At 35.4% G+C, this 20,486-nt stretch overlaps 1 protein-coding gene and 1 non-coding gene across 5 annotated transcripts in view; both read left to right on the forward strand.

Moving 5' to 3' along the window:
* The window catches only part of Sesn (Sestrin), a 168,948-nt gene that overhangs the window by 83,009 nt on the left and 65,453 nt on the right, over positions 1 to 20,486 (forward strand). The gene's annotated exons all lie outside the window — the stretch shown is intronic.
* TRNAK-UUU (transfer RNA lysine (anticodon UUU)) lies at positions 11,992 to 12,064 on the forward strand. Its single transcript has one exon. It is a non-coding gene; the product is annotated as a tRNA-Lys (tRNA).

A 20,486-nucleotide genomic window follows, 5' to 3' on the forward strand; every position in this document is an offset into this window, starting at 1 on the left:
ATTTCTCTTTGCGCTTTATTTTATTATTAAAATTTAAATTGTACACCATACTTTTTTCCATAAGCTTTCTTTCACGAGGAAATTAAGTATGATTATTAAACGATTGCACACGGAAAGAACACTTTTGCTGGCAAATCTAAAAATTTGGCTAGATACAGATCTGAAAACAATTTTGTTGGATCTTCAAAATTATTATATACGTTGTTCAAATTGATTGTTCAGAAGATCAAACATTTTTGCAGTATTATCATCATATTTAAGTGTTCTACAAAATAATTTTGATGGGCCAACAAAATTATTTTCAAATCTGTATCTGGTCAAATTTTTAGATTTGCCAGCAAAAGTGTTCTTTCCATGCAGAAAAATATTTTTGCATGCCTAAATCGTTAATCGGAAAAAGAAATTTATTAAAATAATGTATATCTGGCGTGTACACACACACGCGCGCGCGTATGTACAAGGTTTTGCAATGAACTTCGGCTCTTTGAAATGAGTAACGTGATTCAAGTTTGAATCAGATTGCAACGTAAGATTACTACTAAATGATACGCATCAGATTAGTGTGCTTTACCGGGTAGAATATAATAAGTGCAGCGTGTATTTGATACGAGGTTCTGACCGGTCTCTGGCTTTAATTAATGTTATATGAGGAGATTATCGTGAAAACGATTAGTCGGGATAGAAAGTCCTTGTAGTCGATAAGCGATACAGATTTATTCCTAAAGTAAAATTCGATTCTTGAAAAATGTATATTTATTATTAAAAGGAAAACACATATCTTATAATGCATTTATTATCTAGTATCGTGATAGGAATATGTCGCGCATATTTTTAAAGAAGCAACATTTCAACCGAAATCAAATATAAAATAACTCGATTAAACTTTGCTCGATTATCATGGCTGGCAATTTTGCGTGATATTAGGCAACTAGGAGATATATTTGGAGGAGATATTTTGTTACTTGTGATCAATATTACCGTTATCTGTTTGTGCAATGTATTTTTCAATGATAGGACGCTGATTTGTGAATTACATTAACGAATGATTGTCAATAGACGTCACTTTTTAACAAAGAAGTAGGTTTTTATTTAGTTTAAAATTACTAACTATAAAATTCTTATCTGTTTATTTATAAAAATTGAATTATCGTGATGGTAATAATTACTCGTTTAAACATTATCTTTATTAAAAGATTAACTTTTTTGAAATTTTGTGAAGAGTGAAATTATCTTGAACTGCCTTTCTGTAAATCTTTTTTAATTCTATATTTTATTTTATTTTTTTCGAATATATATTTATCTTTAAAGAGATATTTGCGATCATGATAGTGAAGATTTATTGTGCGGTATAATATCGAAAGTTTCTCTCGTTGGACTAAATATTGCAATAACGCATTCCCATCGCGTGGACTGAACCTCATTATTCGCCAGTGCATCGATACAATGAGGAATTGTTCACCTTATGCAGTTAAGACGGACAAACGAGTAATTTTTTGTATCTGCATAATCATGTAAATGCATTTGGCTCAGTCATCGCGTTGTTTATTCCATTGTTCATCGAAACAAAAGATACCAATTGTATGAAAAATTTCTGCTTGTAATGCTGGTAAAGGGAATGGAAAAATTGAATTATAGCATTTATAATGCAAAATTGTAAAATATTGCGCTGTTATGAAAATTAATTTTGATAAATAAATTTTAAATTTGGATACTATTTCTCTTCTTATAATGTTAAAATGTCTGTAAAAAGAGATTTTTTAATTTATGTGATATTTTTATTTTATGTGATTTCGTAATCTGTTATAAGTAATGATCATTATCTTTCGATGCAATAAAGATCCAGTAAGCTGTCTCTGTCCATATGGCTTGTCGGTTCGCCAACTTCCTTCCTTATCTCGCGGCTTCGATGTCAGCAATTTAACGAGGACGAGCAAGCGAAGACATTCGAGTTTGTAATTAGCGTGATTAGCACGGCGAAGTAAAGCAGTCAAATACACTCGCGCCTCAAGTTTGCCATCTTGATTAAGGAGACAATAATTTAACGCGACTATGCGTTTGTTCCCGCAATTATCGTTGATATACTGAACACTACTCGAAGAACCTTGCAAGGATAGACAGGGTAGAGAGATCAAGATTGCTATGAGATAATGAGAAATATATTCGTTAAACTTACACACACACACACACACACACACACACACACACACACACACACACACACACACACACACACACACACACACACACACACACACACATATTATACAATTTTATTTATTTTACTATATATTTTTTATTAAAAATAGGTAAATAAATTAAAATGTGTACTATTTTAAATAAATAAAAAGAGCCGAATAGAGGCATTGCAAGAATATCGTTTACAATATATTCAATATATTTATAATATTATTGGATGCACGGAGAAAAAAGTTTTGCTGAAATGAAAATGTAAAAATCTAAAAATTTGGTTAAATACAATATATTTTTTGTTATACATTTGTCATCAAAATAATTATATAGAATGCTTAAATACGATGATTATACTGCAACAACTTTTGATATTCTAACAACTAATTTGAATATTGCACATAATTATTTTGATGCTCCAACGAAATTATGTTCCGATCTCTAACGTCTTATGTTCGGATATATGATCAAATGTTTAGATACTTGAGGAAAACCGTTCGTTCTATGTTGAAATTTTAAAAAGATATAGAATAGAAACATCATATATGTAAATTACAGATAATTTGCGATAGATATTCTGAAGAAATGATAAAAATGGTTTCGAAACTAAAAATACTATCACTAACGAATGATAATAACGTATGATAACATAAAATTGTAGCGCGCAAACAAGTATACCTAATCTACCGCGTCGAATAAATAACAAACCGGAAGCTGATTTTGATATCTTGCTTAATCATCTTTGCTTCAATTTCTTGATTGACGGGAGAGATCCAATCTAAATTCACTAGCCGGCCATCATTAACCGGGATGTACCACCCGATGATCCAAAAATAAAGTCGGGCCGTTCGTTACACTGATACTTGCGAACTCACGCCACTAGTAGAGATTCTATCTTTACTTTTGTGTGAGCTAACATCGCGCGGTATCTTTGGCTTGTTTATACGGAGAGTATTGCGAAACGCTTTTCTAGAATCGTTAGATTCGTCGGTAAACTGTAAATTATAATTACTCCACGCCGTGTTCATCGAAACGTACTTTCTCCTAAGAATTTCTTGCCCCACCGCTCATTGCGGTAACATATCTAATTATCGTGATTCACTAGCGGTTGCAGTAATTTTGTTAACATTGATTGGCTGAATCCATTAATAAAGATGTAGGCGTGCCGATCGAGATAAAGGAGATTAGAATTTCATATTGCAAAAAATTAAGATATATTATAGCTAATTGCCGAATGTCTAGAAATAATTTCAATTTTAGGCGGTAATCTCTAGTAGTGAGGAATAATTTTTGTATTCTAATAGTTAAACCACGTCGAGGTCCTACTTGTAATTGGCGCGTGTTCGGATTTTAATCATCGTAAGTAATTAGGAATTATAGAAAGCGACAAACATCGCGTTAGTGGCGGCGCTTATCCCCGTAACGTTGGCTTTCACCGGCGTGAATAATTTCACCGCGCTCACAATGGAATCGCGAGTTCTTACGCGAGAAAAACGACAGCGAGATGCACCTTTCCGCTTTCGGCGCTCCATCTCCGTCGCGCTTGCGCGCTGATCATCACAATTAGATGCAGTTCTCGGGATTACCGGGAGTAGGGGAGCGAAAGAGGAAACTCCCAGTGATTAGCGGGCGCGAGTTTGCAATTAATACGATCCTAAGAAAGCGGACACGAAGCGGCGTGCCTGTCTGCAAAGTATCACGATAGCTTCGACTCATGCTACCAGTGGCGTTGCTTTCACTCGCGAGAAGAAAATCGCCTGAACGATCGCGAGATCCGATTTGCGGTAGGCTCGACAATAATGATCGCGCCGTGGTACGTTCCTTGCACATTAGGCGTGTCATTAATTAAGAACTAGTTTTCCACATATATATTATTTTTTCGCAACTGGCCCCGCTGGGCGAACCGGCCACGAGGCAGACAGGAAATTGACCAGTGCTATTCAGTATCTCAAATATTTAAAGTGGAGAATGCGTAACCCGCTATAATTATAAGAGAATGACCTTTTGGAAATACAAAATGTTGTTAAGAATATAGTGATAAAAGACTTATTTTAATAATTCATTTAACAATTCAACAGCGACATCAAGCTGTTCTTCATTTTCGAAAGATATGCGAGAAAACGTTTCGAATTAAGGGAATAAAAATAGAAAATTATGTTTGTTGTTCCGATATTTTATACCGCTTGACCGAGATGAAAATAGAGAGATGTATTTCATTATGCTGATGCACTTTTTATCAAAGAATTACGTAACGTTAGACGCACAAATTATTTTTACGGATCGTATTACGTTTCGAATGCAGACATCTATTATTTCTGCTATCTATAAATCCGTCGTGGTTTAGAACGCTTCACAATGTAGAGCAACCACTTGATGATGCTAGACATTCGTGCCAACGTAAACAAGTGAAATAAGCACAGCACACCCGATCTGTTCACTATGAATATTCCGCCGTTTTCTAAGGCAAAAATATTACGCTTGTTAATTTTTTACAACGCGCAATGTTTGACTTTGACGACTTTGACGAATATTTGCGTTTTCTCGTTTGCGAAAGCTTTTTACTTTGTACTCGAATATTTGTAGCCTGAAAGCGAATAATGCAAAACCTGCACATCTTCCATTTGTCCTCCTTTCCTTTTCTGGGGATGATATCCACTTTCTCTCTTGTTATTGTGTTTTGCCGCGGCTCGTTTTCGATATAGACGCTTGAAAAATGGTACTTGGACACTCAAGGCAAGATGTGGACGGACGATCAGGTAGACTCCGAAATATTCGCTGTTCGCCACTCACATTGAGTGTTGCTGCGTATCGCATGTGCGTAGACACCCGATTCGATTTACTTTATCATGTGACGGCCTCGTGCTCCGTGACATTTTACACGCGGCTCGGATTCCGCTTCGCGAAGCGCTCCGCGCAAACACGGAGAGGGCTAGATGCAAATAAATAACAATGATATAAATGATGTCTTTCCTAGAATGGTTGAATAATTAAAACTACTCACTTACAAATGGTAACAAAAACCTAACTGTAACAACATTTTTTTTTATATCGATATGAGATGCACATTGATATTATATAATTTGGGAATAAAAAAAATAGGGGAATTTTCAAATTTGAAATTCAGGACGCGAAAAAATATAAAAATAATAGACAAGTTTTAATTACAAAATTATTGGATATCCCTTTTGTTGCACATATCTTAGATTAAATTAGGAGTTATTTAAATTTCAAATGCATGAATCATTATGCGTTTGAGTCCGATAAAAAACATAATATGTATCTGTTACATTATTTTATTTATAATTTTTTTTTCAAAGGAACAAGATATCAGTTTTTGTATAATAATCAAATGAAAATGAAACAACTATATCTACTAATATATTTTATAGTTTATTCTCTATTCGTGAACGATCACCGCACATGCCATTTTTCTTTCCGCACAGAGCGCATCATGCGCGATATGCGTGATCAGTAAAGTTACGAGAAGTGCTGAAGAATTCTTGTCTTCGAGTATCTCTCGGTCGATCGTAATTCGTTTATCGCTCAAATACAAGTGCCAAAAATATAAAACACACAAGTCGTTTATTTTTACAGCAGTGGCGTTTCGCCAAATTTTCAAATTTAAACTATATAATTTCTCGTCTCTTTTTAATCATTTTCATCTCAGAATCGCGTTTTTCAGAATTAAATTTTGCAGAAATTTGTCCGCGGATTGCACTTTTTTTTTTTTTTTGCACGAAGGTAAATAGTAAACCGCTTCTGTCTTGGAGACGGAATCAACACATGGATTACTCTCAACTCGACTAAGTTCCTTAAGATGAACTTTTCTTGAGACCTCGCCATCTGTTGCCACTCGTGTACTCTTGAACTCACGAGGAAGCAAAAGAACAAGTCAATAAGCAGCTTGAAGTTTCGCAGTGTACTTCGTAGCTCCGGGATGCTTCGCAATGTGGCGTGAGTTTCAGCCTCATTGACCTAATTCGGTATTTTGATATAAAAATATCGCAAACCCGACAAAATGAGATTTCGGTCTTCAAATGATACTTGTAAAATTATATAATATTACTTTTATTACAATATTTATTTAGTTTGCCAGAAAATGTTATTTTTTTTATATGAACCTCGAAATAAATTAAAAAATTAGATTGCTCGATATAAGTTTCATGAAATTTGCGTTGCGGAAAATTAATTGTTCGACAAAAAGAAAAGGATTTTAGAACTTGAACAAAAAAAATTTTTGCTGGATAACGCCTGCATGTTATTATTATCCGTGAGTTTTCTCTAATCGTTAAGTTTCTCGAAGCCGCGTTAGCAGATCGATCGATTCGCGAATAAATAAAGGCGCGCCATGCCTGGCGCCCGATGTTTACCAGAGAATCACGATTCCATCACCTCATTTCAATAAGCGCGCAACAGCGTGCGCGACCGGAAAGTATCTAATCTCCGGCAAGATAAGCCTAATCAAGACTTGCCACTTCGTACTCTCATAGACGCGGAATATATGCTAAAAAAAGCGTACTCTCGGGATACGTCACGCCTACGATTGAAAATGGATTAGACTCTGAGACGCCATAATACGTCTCGCAATGTCGCAATCTTGCTTATCGATAAGAAAACGCAAGCGGCTTCAAGTTTGGTAAGGTCAACGATCTACCGAGTTTCTAATGTAAGAGATGGTCTTTGAAAGCACGCGTGGAACGTAGCCGCTTCCCGAAATAATCACGAGCGCTCGCGAGCAGTGTCTACGAAAATAATCGGTCGAATTTTAACTATTCCGCAATCCGCGACATTCTCGAGCGGCTTCTCAAGAATGAAGCGAAGATTATCCCATCTACAAAAAATAAACCGTTCTCCGCTTTAGAGCCTAATAACTTTCGTACGTTTGCGTATCGTATTTTGACTGCGGAAATAAGGATGTAGTTTACTACACTTACGTGAACGTCCATTCATTTCCGGCGCGTTTCGTTTTACGCGTGGGCGAACAATCGCTTTTCGCGAACATTCAACCCCCTTCGCTCGGTCCACTTTTCCCGAAAGCCCTCTAACTCAAGGCGATCCGTTCGAGCGGTTCGATAAACATCTTATTTCAGATCGTGTCGAAACGTCGCGGTGGTGTGCCGCATGCCGTGCGATCACTAAAAATACACGACACTGCGTACCCGCCCCCGGTACATCGGCATTCGGTGAAACTGCAATCGAAAATAAACCTCTCCGAACACCTGGCACCCCCGGTGTTCTATTCTGTGTTCACTGTTGGATTCACATTCCATTCGATCTTCTCGCATCCTTCTCGCACCCCACGACACTCGCACGTATTCTTCCTGTTCGCGAGAAATACGATGGCGTTACTTGTATTTAGCGAAAATGTCGCCAATCCCTCAATAATGTCAGGTGTCGAGTGTATTTTACATGAGGTAATCACATTGATAGTATTTCGTTCTTAGTGCAAAGTTGAAAATATAATACAATACCTACGATCAATAATTTATATAGAAAGAAGAGAAACATGTACGCACGGAAAGAACAGTTTGTTGGATACAGATCTGAAAGGTAATTTTATTGGAAAATAATTATATAGGATGTTCAAATCAATTGCAAAAATACAGCAAAGTTTGCGATATTATCGTTATATTCAAACGTCTTATATATATAGTCTTGATAATCCAACAAAATTATTCTTTAGATCTGTATTTGATCAAATTTTTAGATCCTGCAGCAAAATTGTTCCTTTCGTATGGTACTTTTCTAAGATGGAAATAAAGAGCTTATTGTAATAACCCTTTGATATCGATGTTGACAAGATGAACGAATCTGACGATATCGTTAGGAAATATATCGTCATTGCAATATCGCTCAAGGCTTCTCGTCCGCTTTTGGTCCGTTTGCGATAAGATTGCGACGCAAAGATTTTACATGTTTGTGAACTTCGGAAAAACACACTCAATGATAACAAAAATCAATATTTGTCACGTATAAAAATGTAATTATTTTTGCGCACGTCAGTGATTACATAGTCGATTATTTTCAATGACCGTCGACGAAATCATAGTTTTAGATGACTTGGGACAGGTGGTTTAGACTATCTTAAAGTCACAAAAGAAAAATATTTTTATAATTTAATATACATACAATTTGGAATAATAAAATAGCTAAAAAGAGATTATAGATATATCATCAAGTAATTGAAAATGTAAAGAAGAAATGTTTTGATATTAATTATATAATAATATTCTATTATTATATTTTGTAATATTTGTACACAATATATGATAAAATTACAAATTCAAAAGTAAGTTTTAGAATTACAGAAAATTTTAATTGTTAATTTAAATTTTTTATTTTTTATGTTAATTACTGAAAATTAATAACAAAATCAAAACAAACGTGTATGTTTTTTATTATATCATATATCATTGATTTTTTTATTATTATAAAAATTTATAGCTGTTTGAAGAGATGTATGAAAAGAATTTAGTTTTTTGGCACATTGATGATTAAGGCCAATTCTTGTGTGTCGATCAAGTCAATGAGATTTGGTGTGAGAGTAGCATTAACTACCTATATCTGCAATTCGATGCGGTTGGCATCCTTCCAAGGGATGCCCGCTAGTAAGCTTCTTAGAAAGAGAGAGTGAGTGCATTGGATCTCTTTTTTCTTCTTTGCCATTCCTTCGTACCTTCCTATTCTCTCTGTGTGCAGGTCGACGTACGAGAAAGACCATTCGGTTTTCTGGGTTAATCACCGAGCTTTTAGTCTCACGCACAGAAATGTCATTCGACTTGGCTAGATTTTACAATAGCGTGAGAATATATCTAAGATTCATATAGCATGAAACTATATAATAGATATATTCTTTATCCTTTAATTTTTAATGAAAAAATTAAAAAAAAAATCGGATTGTATATCTCTTAAATATTCATCTATATTTATTTTTTATTGAATTAATTTATCTTATTACAATATAGCAGATATAGGAAATATAAAAAAAGAAACTTAATAATAAATTTAGAAGCTTATTTTTTTATCTAATTCAATTTTTCTAAATCACATTTCGATTTAATTAACTCTAATTTGATTTGCGTTTGGTCGATCGAGACATGTTGAAGTGTTCCAATTAAAATATTCCATTGATATTACAATTAATAATTTTACATGTGACTCAACTTAAGGATCTCGTCACAGTTTCAAGTAGGGTAATCGTTGCCTAATTGTTTTTATTCGATTTTGCTCCGACGTCCTTATCGTTCGTGTACAATTCCACGAATCGTCCCAATCGTTAAACTGACGCGAATTTGATGTAGCATTATACGTTGATAATTGTAATGGGTACTCAATAATTACCAGTTATTTCATCATGTTATTTCATTGATATCATTGATATCGTTAAAATATTTTGACGTGTTATCATGTATTATTGCATAATATAACATGCGCAAAAAAATTAGAATTAATTTCTTTTTTTTCTGAAAAGTATACTTTTCTTTATATTAGTATTTTTTGAAATTCTTTTATTATATGGGCAATTTTTTTCTTAATGTTATAACACGTAATGTATGGTCAAAGCAATATAAAGAAAGTATTTTTAATAATATTAAGTTTAAAGATAATATTAAGAATTTAAAGATAACATTAAGAATTTAAAGATAATACTAAGCTTTTTATTCTAAGATGTATTTTAAGATACATATACATTTGTGATAATATTTGCTATGATAGCGGGATTCTAAAGCGTTATCGTTTGTGATCATTTTCGATCAATTCGATTGTTGATATCGCTGCATACGTTCAGGAGAGCCGGAAAATTATTTTGAACAAGGCATTCATTGTTGCGCATCGTGTAACTCCTAATATTGAGAAGTTGACACATCGGGAAGTCACTGGCACGATGCCAGATTACGTTGGGAACTTTGCTGTTGGTTCTGGACAATGACCCTGCCATCGCCCTACCTCTTATGGTTTTCTCACAATGTCTTAACATGTTGTAATCATCGGTAAATAATCATCTTTGATTATACAAAGGTAAAACATAATTTATAATAACGTACATTATTTTATGGATGATTGTTCATTTGAAGATATTGTCAAAAATATTTCTATTATTTTGAGAAAGCTTGATGGACAAAAATAAATATTGCCGAGGACAAGACAAGTCTCTTAGTCACATTATTTAGTCATTTATGCATCCATATTTTGCATTTTCTCGATGTCCGTGCCATCTCGGGTTATCGTGAGTGTCACAAAGAAGAAAATATGGACGTATTAACTGCTTTATTATTACAGTATTTAGACTTCGAATCGATCGTCCATTCACATAAATACTTTGTCTCCATCATAAATCATCGGTAATTTGATTTCACGTTAATTACTAAGAATTATAAACGTATTGTAACGCATTAGTGAGAGAAAAACAACAGATAAAGTAGATAGATACAAGAATTCTTCTCGTACAATATATTCCTATTAAGTCGCGAAACAATTGCATTAGAAAAAAATGTCTTCATTTGAACAGGCAACAGAATTCTATTTAATTAGTTGGCGACTTGACCCTTGTTTAAATGTTTTGTGTCAAGGCCGTGGTTCATTATTGCGTCTTGATGATTTTACATTGCAGCGTTAAACATAAACAATAGCGTGATATTTAAGAATATTAATTCACTATCCACTTTAAGGATATCCTTCATAGAAAAATCCCTCTTGTTTACGATACACCACGGGGATCATCGATCACCATTTTATCATGGAATTCTTTTCGCTATAAAAACAAGTTTTCGGGCAGGATTAGCACGATTTCGAATCCACCATTTATCTCACTAAAGATAAAATCCAATAACATGTAGCAAATTAACAACTTTGTTGCACATCTGAATCTACATTTCGGACTTCGACATGTGACGGTGTGTTTATGTGATTCATGAATGAAACAGTATTATAAAAGCGCTTCGTTTTATCGAAGATGGCCTTCATTTGTATCCACAAGTTGCCCCACAGTCATCAGTGCTGTCTTCAGCTGTAGAAACTAAAAATAATGATGTCAAAAGGCATTTTTTTTCTATTGCAAGCAGTTACATGTAAAATTTTAACAAAGATATGAGATAATTTTTTATTTAATTCTAAAATTTATTTTTAATTTTTATATAATGACTTGAAAATAATATACATATTTTTTGCGGTACGCCATATTACATTTATGCATATAATATCCATTTAATATGTTTTTCTTGTAAAATTACCGTGTAATTTATAATCACGTGATGTTAATGCGTGCAAATCTAAAAAATTAAAATTGAATGTTAGATTTCTTTGAAGTAATCTGAGAGATTAATTTCTACCAGCAACTAACACTGCTTTATATAATTTACAGTGGCTCGTATTTGTGTCCTGAATATCATCTTCTCAAATATTCCCTGGATGTGTTATCTTCTACTTGCAGCCACGAAATGGTTAATTACTCTAATTCCTAAGAAATTAATATAAATCAAGGGATTGCAGCGATAACGCTAAGCCAGTAATAGTTTATCAATTAGTATTTATTGGAGTACTTTTAAAAAATTATACGAATCATAATAAAATTAAAATTATTTTATAACAAATGTATAGAAAATATAATTTATATTTATTAAATATATAGCATATATGTAATTAAACATATATTAAATATTTAAAAGAAACATCTTTAATCTGTTTATTAAATTTTTTTATTCCGCATGGCTGAACATATTATCGTTTCGGATTTTTTCAAATTCAATAGAAAACAATTTTGACAGATGCAACATATAAGAATCTATAGAGAACGCTCTCTACGAGGCCCGGATAGCTCAGTCGGTAGAGCATCAGACTTTTAATCTGAGGGTCCAGGGTTCGAGTCCCTGTTCGGGCGTTTTTTTTTTGCTCTTTTCCGCTACGATGGAACACGCTCTGCTGTCATCGAAAAGAGATTTTTATTTCATTGGAATACAGGATGTGAGACGATTTTTGCCTATTCGACGCAAAAATTCGTTCTCCAATAAAGAGCTCGATGGCGCATTCCAGCGACGGTCCCAAAGAGAGATCCCGCCACCCGTGATTCGATCGTTCGCGCCGATTCATTCTTCCGGATCGTTCCATTATCTCTGCGAATCCTCTCTCTCGTATTTGCTGCCATAAAATGGGATATGCTTGCATACTGCCTTCCAGTCCGTTATCCAGGCTAGACCGATTATTGACGCCGCTCCGTAACATAGGATCGGAATTTTGCTGCGAGAGAGGGACAAAGGATGAGATTTTGCAGTTTGAGATAAACAACAGTGAGATCTTCTGATGATGAAAAAAAATAACCGCTTAATCCTGGTAAATAACTTTTTATCATTGAGTTTAAAGTCGCTTGATTTTATTACGTTTTTGTAGTCGTATAAGTTTGTTATGGACTTCGTAATATTGACACGCGTGTTTTTACATATATATTCATACTTCGGACATCTAGTCTGTAAATGATGTAAAACTACTTTAAACAACGGGAAATTAACTCGTCGACTTATTAAAAATTAAAATATATTCTATGTGAATCTCGAAGTATAGTCATTCCTAGGTTAATAAAACGAGTGAAATATGCGGCGTAAAAGTTAATTTACAAAACGGCGATTCTTTCTGCCATGTATTTCCATCTTCTGTAAAACGGACGACGACGCAACGGGAAGGTCATTGTGTCGATGATTTATGCGACGTAATTATTTCATAGAGATTGCACTCCTTGACGCGTACTAATAGCCATCTCTTTGTTAGCGCTTTTTTTTTATTTCACTATCGAATTATGGTCGACCATAACTCGATTAATGTCACGTCGTTGGGCACACGCGTGCCTTTTTTTAAGAGCGGCATCTAATTAGCCCGAAATATGTCCTTTGACGAGCTCATCCCACACCTGGATGAGAATTTAAAAATTTACTTAACCTAGATGAAATGCTAATAATGAAGAAATTTCTATAACTAATTTAAAGAATTCGTTTATTTTAATTTTATTTAAATTATTGAAAGAATTTTCGTATTAACCTAATACAAGAAATTGGAAATACAGTATGAAATTACATTCGAAGTGTCGCTTTTTTTCATCGATTGTTCCGAAAAATAAAAAGGGCATTTTGTGCAATTGGTGTATTCTTTTCGAATCCTCGGATGAAGTTAACGGTTAAGAAAAAAATTGTCCGACTTTTTGCGAAAATTGTCTCGCGACGATTTTTTTGTGTGGGATTTTTTATGGGATACTCATATATATATATATATATATATATATATATATATATAAATGCAGCGCATGTGAATGGGATCTACAATACATGTATATGTAAATTAAACGCACACGTGCATCTCATATTTCTAACAAGGCAATTTCGATGTAAGGTTCCGCATGCAGATCGGGGGAATACTCCCTGATAGTGGCATACATTACACACCCACACACCTACACACACACACACACACACACACACACACACACACACACACACACACACACACACACACACACACACACACAGAAACAATTTGCGACACACATCGACATTTCGAAGTTGAAAGAAAAAGCCGTATAAATACGCAGCAAGTGCACAATTAAGGACTCATTTAAGACTCATATAAATGTTTCCCGCCGGCAGATGCCTGAAGTTTTAACTCGAAATCACATATTAGAAGACATTAGTGGTGTTTATGTAGTCGTTATCGAAACGCAGCTAATTGAGTCTACGACAGCACTCGATTTACGTCAGTCAATTTATCGGTGTCAAAAACGTTAAACGTTAATTAATGCAATCGATAGCTCGAGATCGATCACTAACATTGGTGATATCTCTACTAGTAGTCATAATTATATTAAATTTCTTGCTGTACATGTTAATTATCAAGTAGGTTTCGCATTTATAATGCCATTGCATAAGTACTAATCGAGTGTTGCATACAGACAGATATAGCTTGAATGCAAATTTAGACAAAATTTATGAATAGTACGTAGCGTTTTTATGCGATATTTAATGTTGCTTTTATTTGGATGAATATTTTTAATTAAAAATAAAATGCAGCATTCTTCGTTTAATTTAGGAGTGTCTTATTAAAGTCACAACATAAATATATAATCTGGAACTTTTTTCTGAAAATATGATTATGTTTTTCTCTTAGTTGGCAATTTTACACATTAATTATTATCAGTCTCTCTCTCTTTCTGTCTCTCTTCAAGCAATTGAAATATTTATTTTTTAAAATAGAAAGGGGTATACAAATTTACGGAAACTATCGGATAATATTACAGCCATATCGGGAAGAGATAAAACAAAGCCGTTCTCTCTCTCTTTCTCTCTCTCTCTCTCTCTCTCTCTCTCTCTCTCTCGATAAGTTTATTTCATTGCAAATATAATGCCGCGTGCGCAGAAAAAAAAAGAATACTTCGTTTCCATCACGTACGCAGACTATGTTTTAATTCTTTTGTTTAATATATCGCTTCTCGATCGTTACACTCCCACGTTTTTTCCGCTACCGCTCATCCTCATCCTCGCATTCGCCCGTCGGCTTTTTTTTCCCTCTTAGAGAATGCCATGCACATGTCTCTCTATCCATATCTCTGTCCGTTTGTCGGACGGAGATTCCCGTGAACACGTTTTCCTTCCCCTCTGATACACAAACTATACCGCGTGACTCCATGTGGCGTCGTGGTGGCGGTTGAATTAAACTAGAACTGGTTTATTTTTCCTTTGCCGATATTTTTCCAACTACACGGGTTTCTCTATTTTCCTCGATCCCACCAACCGCGAGAATTAACGTCTTCCCGAAGTCGGTTTACGTAAAAGATATCGTCTCGTTTCCCTCCGCTTTTATGTCGAGATAAACATATTCGAACTCTTTCGCTCTTTCTTAACGAATAATTTCATAAGATGTTTGCAACGCTTGAAAATTTTTAAATGGTATTTTTAATATGCAATCTTCCTCTTTTTAATCCGATAACTAAATCCAAAAGGATAAAACCTCGCATCTAAGAGAAGAGATAATTTAAGATGCTATTCATTTTAACTTATATATACATATTTTTTACAATTATAAATATGCATATAATATCCTAATATCCTCGAAAGAGCCACTCGCGTAATTCAAAGTCAAACGTTCTAGCTATTTATTATATATTTTATTTTTTATATATTTTAAATTTAGAGCTTTTTTATGCAAATAACGCTTTATTGAAGGAAAAAAACCTATTCTGGTTGGAGAGAGAAGTGGCATTTTATGCAATAAAGACTTGTTTCTTTCAAGCTTTTTTTGTCCGATGAAGTCAGCCGCGAGCATGCCAATTATGCCACAATTATGTTAACAGGTAATTGTCCTTGGCAAAGACCTGTTAAACGCTTCGGGACGTTATCCTTGAGATCGCACGATTGATCATTACCTATCGTAGCCTTTCGTTCGACGACTGACGTGTCGGTTTCGCCAGTCGCTAATCGGCGTCTCTCTTCATTCGCGATTTCTCGACGTTGCAATCGAGGTCTTCCGTATTTCGCTTACATGTGGATACGTCCTAGGGGTAACGATCGTCCGGGATCGTAAATCAGCATCCTTTACCGTTATTGATGGGTCTCCGGTATTTCGTTAATTATGGCATTCGGCAAGAAGCTGCCCGGCTGGGCAACGTCGAGCCCATTTTAAATGGATATCTGGCTGAGAAAGAAGTGTTCGCACGTTTGATATGTGTAGACGGCGATCCTAACGTATATCCCGACATTTATGTAGTCGCGTCGGAAAAGGAGAAAAAATAAATCGGGGAAGCCATCGTGGAAGCATTGAATTTACGGTGGCGAATTAAAGTCTTGAATAGCCCGTATTGAAAGGGGAGGGCTGAAACGGGTGTAATTTTGATTTCTCGACGCTTGGACGGCAAATGATCGTACGGCTCATTTGGTTCGCTGTAAATAAAAAGAAAAAATTCCGATACTGTGAATACGGGAAAATGAACCAGACTCCTTTTTGGTCGTGACGAGTAAACATAGGGATTACTCTCGTGCCTTTTGCATTGAACTTGCAACTCATCGAAATGATAACGGCCTCATTCTTCATTGACAATCGCGAGAGTAAACTTGTATAAGGGAACATTTGTATCATAAATCGTGCGACAGAACTAATAATTTAGAAATAAACGGCCAACGCTGTTGTTTTATAAATTTGAATGAGCCAGCCATAAAAGAAAATAATTTCGCGATTAAATAAATTAACTATCTACTATGCAATTAGATAATATTATTTAATAACACTTTACATCATATTTTGCTATATTAAATCATTTTACTCGTTCTACTTATATTTTCCACAATGGCGATGATTTTTCGCGATAGCATGAAGAGCACCACAGTTTCGCAATTTAATAGACAGTTCTCACGGATTCTTGACTTCGTGATCGCGCGAATAAACAACTTGCCTAGTTAAAGGTAACTCGAAAACGCCTACATATTGTATAATAGCATCATGAACATGTCACGAGTGTTCGAGCGTGGGTATCATATCGGCTGGCGATCAGTATTCAATGGACATGCCTGTTTATTTGCGAGTGTGCGGGCATTTAAATGCATCCGAGTGATTCCCAGAAGACATCGGCGATTGGACGCATTCAGTAGCTCGGGCAGCGTATTCTCGCTGTTGATGCCTTGATGCATCGACCGTGTCGAGCCTCGATGAAAACTAGCATGCTCGGATCAACGTTGCGGTCATAAAACGAAAAACGGTATCCATACATCGAACTTCTCGTCATGGGAGAGAGCTTTCGTCGAATTTACCATGAAATAATCCATCGGTTTCAATTCAATTAAGCTCGATTAATCGAGCTTTTTTATTTTTCATAAAGTATATCTCATTATGCGACAACGATAACGATGAAGAGCTGTTTGAGCAAAAAAAAAAAGTCAAACCGGCCGGAATTAATGGTTTAACCTAACAATTTATCTCTTTTGTTACCTTTCTTCACGATCGTGTCGCTTCGGGATAATAAGAGTTGAGCAAACGACTAGGCGCGAGAGATGGTTGTTCGATCCCGAAACGGTTCTTCCAACATTCCGTTTCCTCGGATCCGTAACGAAGGTCGTATCCCGATTTACGTTTTCCTGCCGGCTCGTAAAACGGCTTCCGGCGACACCTGCATCCCCCCCCGAGAGATCCGGGGGGAGACTTTATGAGCCGTGGCGAGAGATCCAAAGTCGTCGCGCGTAAAACGTTAACTACTCCCGTTCCGGACGAGCGAAAGAAACTATTTCTATTTAATTCCGCGATTCTCCCGTGCGCGTTCTTCCTCCGCTCGCGCTAACGACCATTCGGAGAGTGAAGCGTTTTCTTCTTCTCTCATTTCTTCATTTCTTCTATCTTCTTTGTTCTCATATCTAGGACCTTTTTGTGCGAAAACATGCGCGTTTGGATTTACAAGTCCAAGCATAATTTCCTGTTTAATCAGAAATTACAGAAACAAAAATTGTTTTATCACGTGACGTAGATGCGCGAATTTATTCTCTTTATAATTTAACAAATGTTCAATTCAATCTGTAATCTTAGAATTTTATCTTTATAACGATTTTTTTTTGTTTTTTTCTTTCTAGGAAACTATAACGTCATGCAGTTAACGATACGAATGCGACTATTTCATTTCTATCGCGTATAATGATATTGATAAATTGCCGAGAACAACGCTAATTTTAGCGGTGATGCAACATCGTCATGACTCACTGATATGTTTCGCGAAATGATATCATTTTCCGTTGAGTTAATATTAATTTGCTAATTCAGAAAAAACAATTAGTGATTTTTCTTTTTTTTTCTCTTTTATAACGAGAGCAATTACCATAATCCATAATAATTTTACGGCATGATTACGACTCAACTTCATTATATTTTATTATGTCGCTTTTAACATTTTTGTTTTTTATATTGCCTAGACCTTGAAACGTAATTTAATTGATATATCATATTTATTTTATATGACATTTTAATCTTCGAAAAAAATAATACTGTTATTCGCAACAATATCAAATCCCGCGAGTTAAATCTATCTCTACATTCTTAAAATTAGTCCGTTCCAACTCGAAGAAGGAACCAATTTGTTCTTTTAAATATTCACGACTTGCTTGCGTCTGAACAAATTTTAGAACATAGAAATTAACAATAATGAATTTCAAGCTCTAAATATACCAAAATCCGGCAAGCTCTTTCGAAATTATGAAGATAAAGTATATATATCCTTCGCATTTCCTGGAATGTAATCAATGTAATCCTTCAATTAATAAAGCAGGAAGCAAAAATCATTTTTAATATATTAGTTATAATTGTAGCTTTTACAATTTGTGTATAAATATCTGTTCGTATTTAAAATTTCATAGTACAATTTTGATACTTGTTGCCCTGAAGTATCATTCAGTCTGTCTTTCGCTAAATCCACGAGAATCATGCGAAGAGGCGAGAATTCTCGTCATTTACGATTTGCGCGACTTCGAGAATGCACGCACGCACGCACGCACGCACGCACGCACGCACGCACGCACGCACGCACGCACGCACGCACGCACGCACGCACGCACGCACGCACGCACGCACGCACGCACGCACGCACGCACGCACGCACGCACGCACGCACGCACGCACGCACGCACGCATGCACGCACGCACGCACGCACGCACGCACGCACGCACGCACGCACGCACGCACGCACGCACGCACAAGCGTGAGTCAAGTACTAAGCTGTAATCTTGGGCTCTCTGGCAGAGGTCTGGCATTGCTCGAGGGAATACCGTGTTGAGTGTAGTAGACTGCCTGGTGCCAGCAGCCATACGAATCCCTCTCCTCGCTTTAGACCCCGCTCCATCCTCCGCTTTAGTCCGCATTCGTCTTTCTTTCTCCTCTTCTCTCGCTTCCCCTACGCGCTAGTACTTATTCTCCTCCAATGTTATGTCGTTCTCTATCTTTCTCGACATCTCGGAGCTTGTCTCTCTTCTTCCACCTTCATAATCGTTTCTTTTTTCTCTTTTTGCTTCTTCCCTCTCGTGACTCTTGAATCTCTCGAGCTCTCTGCATCCGTTTTTACTTGTGCAGCACATTTGTTCCTATTTTTCGACTCCATATTATTTTTAACTCGTTATATTTTTAAATACATCTTGCGTGGTTACACTCGTCTAAGAAGAATGAATTTTTTAGAATACACACAAATTTTTTTTTTTCTTCTATTTTATTTTCATGTTTTTGCATCCTCCCTCTTTTCTACATTTCTCGTTTCTATTTGTGTCCGCAACTCTCTTTCCGCCGGTTTTTCATTTATTCTCTGTTAATGTAAAGAAACCTTCCTCTTTTGTGAGATTTTGCTTTCTGGATATTCTCTCCTCTTTCGCAAGAGTGTGTATATAAACGTTGCTATTTCTTCATCTTCCCCCTTTTACCGCGCCGAGGTCGATCTAAGGGCAGCCAAATTTTCATTTTATGTAATCTCGTCTTGCGATGTAACTGCAGTAACCGTATCGTTACTCTTTGTGTGCATCGACAAGGACGTCGTATTCAAACAAACTATAAAAGTACTTGCACGATTTATACGTATAGCTTTGGCAAACCGCGTTTCCTTTCATCATACTTGGTAACCTAGATCGAAATCGCATTTTATAGGTCAAGTGCCAGCAACCCTGCTTTATTTGAAACTATATATTAAAAGACGATTGCATCATTCGGCATTGAACATTCGAGAGGCGATGGTTGCATAATAAACTCGAGTTATATTGTAAAACCATTAAACAATAATTTGATGAGATAAACGAATTAAAAGCGAAATTTATTATTACAAATTAAAACGATCTTTTTTTCCTATATTTAATTAAACACTATATTTTTTCGCAGCCTTTAATATTATATCTCAACACGCATCAAGTACACTTATTATCGAACACATTGTACATTGCGATTATTCAAACGGAGAAATACCTCTGTGAGACTTCGCAACTGCAAGATTTCATAACTGTTTTATAATTACTTCAAAAGTGATTTAATACAGATCACGCTCTTTAACTTTACATATCGTTCAGTCTCTAGCGTCTCTAAATATATTCGCATAAATAGCCCAAGTCAAGATGCCAAGTACATAAATCGATAGAGATTTTACCGTGTTAATTATATTATTATATTGATCATCATGTCTTTATATTGTCTTTATTATGTCTTTATATATTATGTCTCTTCTATAAAATGATTAAAATTTTTTTTATTATCCAAACTGTCTATCTATCTATCTATATATAGAAATATATATATATAGAAATAAAAAAAAGAAATATAT

The sequence above is a fragment of the Pogonomyrmex barbatus genome, unplaced genomic scaffold (assembly GCF_055798465.1).
Source record: "Pogonomyrmex barbatus isolate J1 unplaced genomic scaffold, ASM5579846v1 scaffold5, whole genome shotgun sequence".
NCBI lineage: Eukaryota > Metazoa > Arthropoda > Insecta > Hymenoptera > Formicidae > Pogonomyrmex > Pogonomyrmex barbatus.